Here is a 9,002-nt window from a genome sequence, read left to right as displayed (position 1 = left end):
ATAACCCAAGTGCCCATCAACAAATGAATAGAGAAGCTGTGGTATAGTCACACAATGGAATACTATGCTGCACTGAAAAAATAAGGAACTCATGAAGTATTATACAAAATGGGTGACCCTGGAGGACATTATGCTGAGTGAAATATCTTGGTCACAAAAGGACAAATACTGCATAGTGCCACTGCTGTAAAAAGGACTGACAATCAACGTTGGGGGGAGACTGAAAAAGATGGGACAAATTACGTATATTGCACTGAAACAGATGAGGGAGAGAACTGTTCAAAAGGGATATATATGATTAGGTATTATAGTCAAGAGTCCAGAATGAAGGCTTCATAGTGAAGTGGACTGGGGGGGAGGGACTGTATAACAATTAAGGAATTTTACTTTTCAAAGAGAAGAACAAACTGGGGGAGGGATAGGCAGGAATAAAAGTGCAACAATGAATGAATGGAAATCCAAAGTCTCTGTAAACTTTCATTAAAATAAATAATAAAAAAGGGGAAAGAAAGGAGTTACAAAGACAGGAGGAAAAAAATAAAATGGATGTCAGAAGAGACTCTGAAAACTGCACTAGAGCATGGAGTAACAAAAACAAAGACAGGCTGAAGTAAAAGAGCTGAAGAGAAGAAAGATTTCAAAGGGAAGTTCTGAGAAAACAAAGTGTTACAACTGACTCCGCAGAGCGGTGGAACCAGAGAATAAAAAGGGAAGGACTCCGCGTTTTTCAAGCCGAGGGAAATGAGTCACAATACTCAAAAGATTCTATGCACAATATATTAAATGACCCAGGAAGTATCAAAAGAAGACAGAGGAGTGAATGAAGAATAGTGTGAAAGACAATAAATACAAACTTTGTAAGCAAACCAATGTTGTTGTTGTTATGTGCCGTCGAGTCGTTTGCGACTCATAGTGACCCTACGTACAACAGCCCTAAACCCTGCTCTATCCTGTGCCAATCGCACTGCCTGACACACCCATCCCGATTACCCCAGTCACTGCATCAATCCACCTCATAGAGGGCCTTCCTCTCCTGCGCTGTCCCTCTACTCTACCCAGCATGATGTCCCTCTCCAAAGACCTGTCCCTCCTTGCAACATGTCCAAAGTATGTCAGACGAAGCCCCAGAATCCTTGCCTCCAAGGAGCAGCCTGGTTTAATCCTCTCTAGGATGAATCTGTTTGTTTTCCTAGCAGTCCATGGTACACTCAATACTCTTCTCCAGCACCACAGCTCAAAGGCATCAATTCTCCTTCTGTCCTCCTTAGTCATTGTCCAGCTCTCTGATGCATAACAAGTGATTGCAAACCAATATAAAATAAAAAATAAATAAAAATAGAGGGAATACATAGAGTCACTGGACCAAAAAGAACTGACACTGAAAAATTTGGGGAAGTACCATATAAGCAGGAGACAATGGTAATAGAAGAGGAAGTGGAAGCTACACTGAAGGCAGTGGCCACATTGAAGGCATTGGCAAAAAGTAAGGCCCCAGGAATCGATGGGTTAACTATCAACTGATTTGTTTTAGTTAACAGATGCAGCCCTGGATGCACTCACGCATCTAGGCCAGGCAATTGGGAGGACAGCTGTCTGGCCAATAAATTAGAAGAGGTCCATATTTGTTCCCATTCCCAAGAAAGGTGAGCCGAAAAATGTGGAAGCTTTCAATCATTAGTATCATATGAAAGCAAAATCCTGAAGATCATTCAAGTATGGTTAAAATAGTACATAGCTAGGGAGAAGTTCAAGCAGGATTAAGAAGACTGTGCTGTGGCACCAGGGATATCACTGTTGATGTCAGATGGAACCTGGCTGAGAGTCGAGGATACCAGAAGAAGGTCTACTTACGCTTTACTGACTATGCAAAGGTATTTGAATGTGTGGATCCTAACAAGCTATGGCTAATATTGAAAAGAATGGGAATCCCAGAGCACTTAATTGTGCGCAAGCAAAATCTGTAATAAGACAAAAAAGGCTGTTATGCAAACAGAGCAATAAACCACTACATGGTTTAAAATTAAGAAAGGAGTGCATCAGGGTTTTATTCTCTCTCCATACCTTTCAGTCTGTATGCTGGCTGAGCAAATTATTCAAGCAGCTGGATTCTATGAAGAAGAATGTGGCATCAAGATCAGAGGAAAACTCATCAATAACCTGCATTATGTAGATGACTTGCTTGCTGAAAGTGACAAGGACTTGAAGTATCTGTTACAGATGATCAATGCAGATTGCATCTCAATGTCAAGAAAACAAAAATTCTTACCACTGGACAGATAAGCAACATCATAATAGATGGAGAAAAAACTGAAACTATCAACAACTTCCTATTACTTGGACCCACAGTCAACACCTTTAGTACCAGGAGTCAGGACATCAGGAGACATACTGCACTGGGAAAGTCTGCACTTACGGACCTCCCCAAATTATTGAGGAGTGATGATATCAGTTTGAGGACTACGGGGCGTCTGATTCAGGCCACGATCTTTCCAATCACTTGCTCTGCATCTGAGAGCTGCAATGAATAAGGATGACAGAAGAGGAACTGACGCCTTCGAGCTGTGCTACTGGAGAAGAGCACTAAGCACCGCATGGACTACAAAAAGAACAAACAAGTATGCTTTGGAGAGGGTGCGTCCAGAGTGCTCTTTGGAGGCAAAGACAATGAAGCTTCAACTCATATACTTCAGGTATGCTGCTAGGAAGGGCTATTCCTTGGAGAGGGAAACGATGCTTGGAAAAGCATAGGGTTGATGAAGGAGCAGAAGACCCTCAACCAGGTGGACTGACCCAGTGATTGAAGAAATGGACTCCAGTGTGTTAGAAGTGTGAGGATGGCAAAGGCTAGGACAGGATTCAGAGGTGTTGTTCATCCAGTTGGTAGGGACTGTACTTGACTCTACAGCAACTAATAACCACAAATAAACTCTATGCAAACTACAGAACACCAGATTAAATAACAAAGCTTAAAACTTAAACAAATAGTGGGGAGGGGTGGGAAGGGAGAAATTGCGGCAATGAATGAATGGAAATCCAAAACCTCTGTAAAAAAAAATAAAATAAAAATTTAAAAACAAAAAACACCTTAAATAAATATATACAGAATGAGTTAAATCTCAAACTTTAGCAAAAAAATGGAAGTAAAGCAGTAATTGCAGACATGTTTTTAGTCACAATATGGACCGGAGATGGCAGTTTTAAAATGGTAAAGGAAACTGCCTGCCCAGTCATCTGTGGATGGAGCGCTGCTACAAGGAGCTGTGATGGCAAACGGAAGGCATCGGGTTCAAATGCAGGCGCTGTTCTGAGGGAGGAGGAGGGGCCGTCTCCTCCCACGTGATTCACACCTCTGGAAACCCACTGGAACGTCAAACACGAGCCGGTTTTGACTCCATGGTATGCCGAAGTCCTGCATTCTCTCACAGTTCAGAGGGACAGTCTGAATGGCTAAGACCAGCTCCAAGGGAAGGCTCTCTGTTCCGGCTCAGGAGAAGATCCGAGGTAGGTCTGCATCTTGGCCCTGAGAGATCGTCCTGTGGCTCGGCCCCGTCTCCCCTCTGCTCACTTGTTCAATCTCTTTCCTACCCCAAAGACCCTCTGTTGTTGTTAGGTACCGCAGAGTTGATTACAACCATAGTGACCCTGTGATCAAGAGATCTGAACCTTGTCCTATCAGTGCCATCCTCACCATCTCTGACACACTTAATCCCACTGCTACAGTCACTGTCAACCCATCACATTGAGGGTCTTCCTCTCTCTCTTTGTCCCTCTACCTTTGCAAGCATGGTTATTTTTTTCTAAGGACTAGACTCTAAATAATATGCCCAAAGTACGTGAGACAAAGTTTGTCACCAAGGAGTATTCTGGCTGCACTTTCTCCAAGACATATCTACTTGCTCTTTTGGCATTCATAAGATATTCAGTACTCATCTCTAACATCCCAGAACTCAAAGATCCCTAAACTCTTTTATATCTTGCTCAAAAGAGATTGACTCAAAATATATCTTACACTGACTGTGCCTCACTAACAAAGACAAACCACTTCCAACTAGGATTATAATCAAAGGCATGTTTTTAGCGTTTGGTACCAGCAAGCTGACTAACATCGACCTGATGAACAACAGATACTAGCACTACCCTGGCCTGTGCCATCCTCATCACCCCTCATACACCTGAGCTCACCGTCACAGTCTCTCTGCCAATCTATCTTGTTGAGAGTCGTCCACTCTTTCTCTGACCCTCCAGCTTTCCAAGTACTGTTTCCTTTTCTAAGAACAGGTCCCTGCAAACAATATGCCCAAAGTTATGTGAGGTGAAATTTCACCATTCTTAACTCTAAAAAGCATTCTGATTAACTTTCTTCAAGACATATTTGTCCTTTTGGAAGTCTATGGGACATTCAATATTCTCTAACACAACAATGCAAAGACCTTGATTCTTCTGTCAAATTGAAAATGAATTCAAGCCTCAAGTTGCAATACTGATAGATGCTGTGGAGAAAATCTTGAGTGATCCAGGAAACATCTAAAGATGGAAGGAATACACAGAGTACAAAAAAAAAAACACCTGGCTGATACAGAACCAAATGAGGAAGTAGTATATCATGAAAGTTCAATGGCAATTAAGAAGTTTAAGCTGTACTGAAGGCATTGGCAAAAAGTAAGGCCCTAGGAACTGATGAATACCAACCGGTATATTTCGACAAACAGATGCAAAAATGTGATCCAACATAGAAATTATTTAATTTTTAATACTACATGCAAGTAAAATCTTGCTAAAGATTATTCAGAAACAGCTGGAATAGTACACTGACAAGCGTGTTCTCCAAGAAAATTCAAGCTGGAATTTAGAAGAGGTCATGGCACGAGGTTTATTGTTGCTGCTGTCAAATGGGCCTTTGCTAAAAGCAGAGAATAACAAACGGATGTCTATTTGTGTTTTGTTCAGTATGTTAAAGCATTTGACCATCTGAATCATAACAAATTATAGTTAACATTAAGAGTAATGAGAATCTCAAAACATTTACTTGTGCTCATATAAGACCTATACCTAGACCAGGAACCTTAATTATCCCCACAAAGAAAGAGAATACTGCATGATTTAAATTTTGAAACAGTGTGCATCACAGCTGTATCCTTTCTCCAGATCTATTCAATCTATATACTGAGCAAATAATATGAGAAGGTGGACTTTATCAAGAAAAATGTGGTATCAGGATCAAAGAAAGACTCATCAACAACTTGCGTTGTGCAGATACAACCTTGCTTGTTCACAATAAGAACTTAAAAACATTAAAGATTATAGCCTTTAATACAGATTGCTCCTCAATATCAGGAAAATAAAATCCTCACTACTGTGCCTACAGGCAACATCATAATAAATGGAACAAAGATAAAAATTGTCAATGATTTCATCTTGATTAGATCCTCAGTCAACACCTTTGATACAAGCAGCTAAGAAATCAAAAGATGTGTTGCACAGGGAAACCTGCCATCAAGAAGACACCTCTCCTGAGTGCTAAAGAGCAACGATGTCAGTTTAAAGACCAAGTTACTGCATGATCTTTCATCAAAGGCAGGGAACTTAGGATTTACAAGACTTATTTTTGGAGGGACAACACCCACCAGGAATTTTATACCCAGCTAAATTATCATTCAAATACAAGGGGAAAATCAAGATCTGTTCAGAGAAAAGCTTAATATGCTTAACTCTGGCAGAAATGCCCAAAGATACCCTTGATTAAGAAACAACACCTAAAAGGAAAAATAGGAGGCAAACAAGGACCAGAGAAAGTAGGTAATTCAAATATAGTTTTTACATTTAAAAAAAACACAAAACAAAAAATAGACACTGCAATCCCAGAGGTATGTGGTTCAAATCCAGCAGATGCTCTGCTAGAAAAGGGGGGACAATCTCCTCCTGTACCAGTCAGATCTGATTTGATGGTACACACACACACACACACACACACACAAAATAATTTTAAAAAATTTTCTTAAAAAAAGTAGAGGTTGGAGAGTACTATGCTAAGTGAACTAACTCAGTCTCATAAGGACAAATACTGAATAGACCATTATTTTAAAAACAGAAGGATTACTAGTAAAATGTGTACTAAAGTCCAAAGGGGGAAGAGGAGGAGGCTGAGGGTGGGAAGGGGAGAAATCTCAAGATCCCAAAGTTTGGTGGGCAAAGCAAGGGAGTGAAGGCTTTAGAAAAGATCCAGTGGGGACCTGAAAAGGTGGGGTAATGGTGGGCCTGGTGAATGGTGATTAATTTTATAAAACCCAATGATAATGTGCAACACAGTGAATGGAGGAATGTAGGAAACATAATGTATATAAACTAAACACAGTATATACGACTTATAGATCCAAACTAATGTAATTTTTTAAAAAAATAACATCTCTTTATGAATATTATAATTAATGCCATAAAACAAAAATGTATAAATGGCTGAACGGAAAACTGCTTTGCTTTCCAAGTTTTCACTCAAATCAAAACAGAAAATTAAAAATAAAGCTAAATTTTAGAAAAAACAACCAATGTTAGTGAGGGTATGGCAAAATTGGAACTCTTGTCTACCGCTGGTAGAGCTGTCCGACAGCACAGTCACTGTATACTGTCGAGTCTGAACTGACTCACAGGAGACCCTCGAGCTGGTTTTCAGAGGCAGTAAATCACATGGGAGGAGGCTGTACATACTATTCCACCAGAACACCTGGTGGATTCAAACCAATTAAAACAGCACAAGTCATTGTGAACAATGACAGTCTTTAAAAATCTGTACACAGAACTCCTTCATGACCTGGCAATTCCATTCCTAGGTCTCTACCAAAAAGACTCAAAAGGAGGCTTGCACCCCATCATGCACCGCAGCAATATTCACTACAGCCAAATGCTTGAAACAAACTAAATGCTCATCAACAATTAAATGGCCAAACGAGGTATATACACAGTGGATAGCCTCAGCCGTTGTTGCTGTTAAGTGCTGTCCTATAGGAACTAACTCATGCCCCCCCCCCGCAGATTTTATACTGTATAAGCTGTACATTGCACAGGAAGAGAATGCCCATTTTTCTCCCACAAAGTGGTTGATGAATGAGAAATGAGCCCCTGTGGACTGGCAGCTTTGGTAGCCTAGTGATAACAAGTTGGACTGCTATCCTAAAGGCAGACAATTCAAATCCACGAGCTGTTCCATGGGAGAAGAATGGGCAATATCCTCCCATGCAACTTACTGCCTCTAAAAATCCACTGGACAGTCAGCTATGGGTCAGTTCCGACTCAATGGCACACAACAGGTTCTCTAGGATAAATAAATTCTTGATGCATGCTTCAGAATATAGACTGAAACGATGCTGAAGCAAATAAGCCAATCACAAAAGGGCAAATAATGCATAGTCTCACTTACACAAAAGGACAAGTAAAGGTAAATGTATGGAGACTACAAGTTTTTTAGTCATTACCGTGTCTGGGGTGGATGAAAAGGATTAACAGCGATGGGTAAATCAGACTATAATTAAGTACTATGGAACAGAATCAAATATTTTGACTGCTGTCAACAAATTGTACACCTGAAAATAACTGAAGTGGCAAAAGTCCTGTGACAAAGATTTACCACAATGGAGGACCTGGTGCCTCGACCAGAGGCGTGGGCGCAGAGTTCCACAGGACATGTCAGCTACCTGGGGATCACTGGTGCCTAGTCCAGAGGCAACTGCAATGCTAACCCCAAGCCCACAGCTCTCTGGTAACTTGAACCCACAAGCAGCTCCCACAGGAAACCCACCAGAAGGTTAGCTAGGAATTCGTTCTCTCAGAAGAGAGAATGATTTTGCATGCTTCAGTTCCTCCTCATTTGTGCCGGGGGTCTTAAAAAGCTTGCAAGCACAAAGGTTCTCTCTTTGCCTGGAGCAACCGAGGAAATAAAAGGCTCAAAAGACTCCTCTGCCTGCCAGGAAACCAGAAAGACTGTGGGAACTGTCAATCATCACAGAACATTTTGGAGCAAAAATTCCATACAAGAGTCTTGATGATCCATTAAATGAACGGATAGAGAAGCTGTGGTGTATTCACACAATGGAATACTATGCAGCACTGAAAACTAGGAACTCAAAATATTAGAACTTAGAGGACATTCTGCTAAGTGAAATTTCTCAGACACAAAAGAACAAATACTGCATAATGCCACTGTTATTAAAACAGGACTAGGGGTGAGGGTTGGGAGGGGAGAAAAGTGCAACAATGAATGAATGGAAATCCAAAGTCTCTGTAAATTTTTACTGAAATTAATAATAAATTTAAATTTTAAAAAATCAGGACTGACGCTAGGGGTTGGGAAAAACTAAGAAAAGTGGGATAAATAATGAACAGTGCATTGGAACAGATGAGGGAAAGAATTATTTAAAAGGAATATATGATTAGGCATTATTTGCATACCAGTAGTCCAGAACAAGAGATGCCTTGCAAAGACGACTTGGGGGGAAGGCAACTGTACAACAATTAATGAATATTTTTAAAGAAAAAAGTGAACGTGGGGGTGGGATAGGGAGGAAAATGTGCAACAATGAATGAGTGGAAATCCAAGTTTTCTGTAAACTTTTATTAAAATCACAAAAAAAAATTTAAAAAGGAGTCTTGATCTGATGTGTGTAAAATGACTGAATAAAAAAACAGTATGATTTATAAACGTTAACCCAAGAACAAGCAAAAAGATCTTGATCCAAAAGGGGACAATACGAAGTAGAATTTCAAATTCTCATGAACTAGATTTTCTGGAATCATGGGGGTTGGATGAAGCTTTTATACTGTTGCCCTGAGAGAATCTTTAAATCTTAAACTAAAAATACTCACTGAAGTGCTTGTGCTGTAAGTGATTCGAATGTACCAGACCCTCTAGAGGAGAAAGACAATCTCCGCCTGTGCAATTTTACTGTCCCTGAAAACCTGCTGGAGGGTCAGCTACAGACTGGGTCTGACTTAACAGTATACAACAACAAAGT

This window comes from Elephantulus edwardii, unplaced genomic scaffold (genome assembly GCF_000299155.1).
Source record: "Elephantulus edwardii isolate Elephantulus edwardi_28Jun2011 unplaced genomic scaffold, EleEdw1.0 scaffold00129, whole genome shotgun sequence".
Taxonomy (NCBI): domain Eukaryota; kingdom Metazoa; phylum Chordata; class Mammalia; order Macroscelidea; family Macroscelididae; genus Elephantulus; species Elephantulus edwardii.
This window is presented reverse-complemented; position numbering follows the sequence as displayed.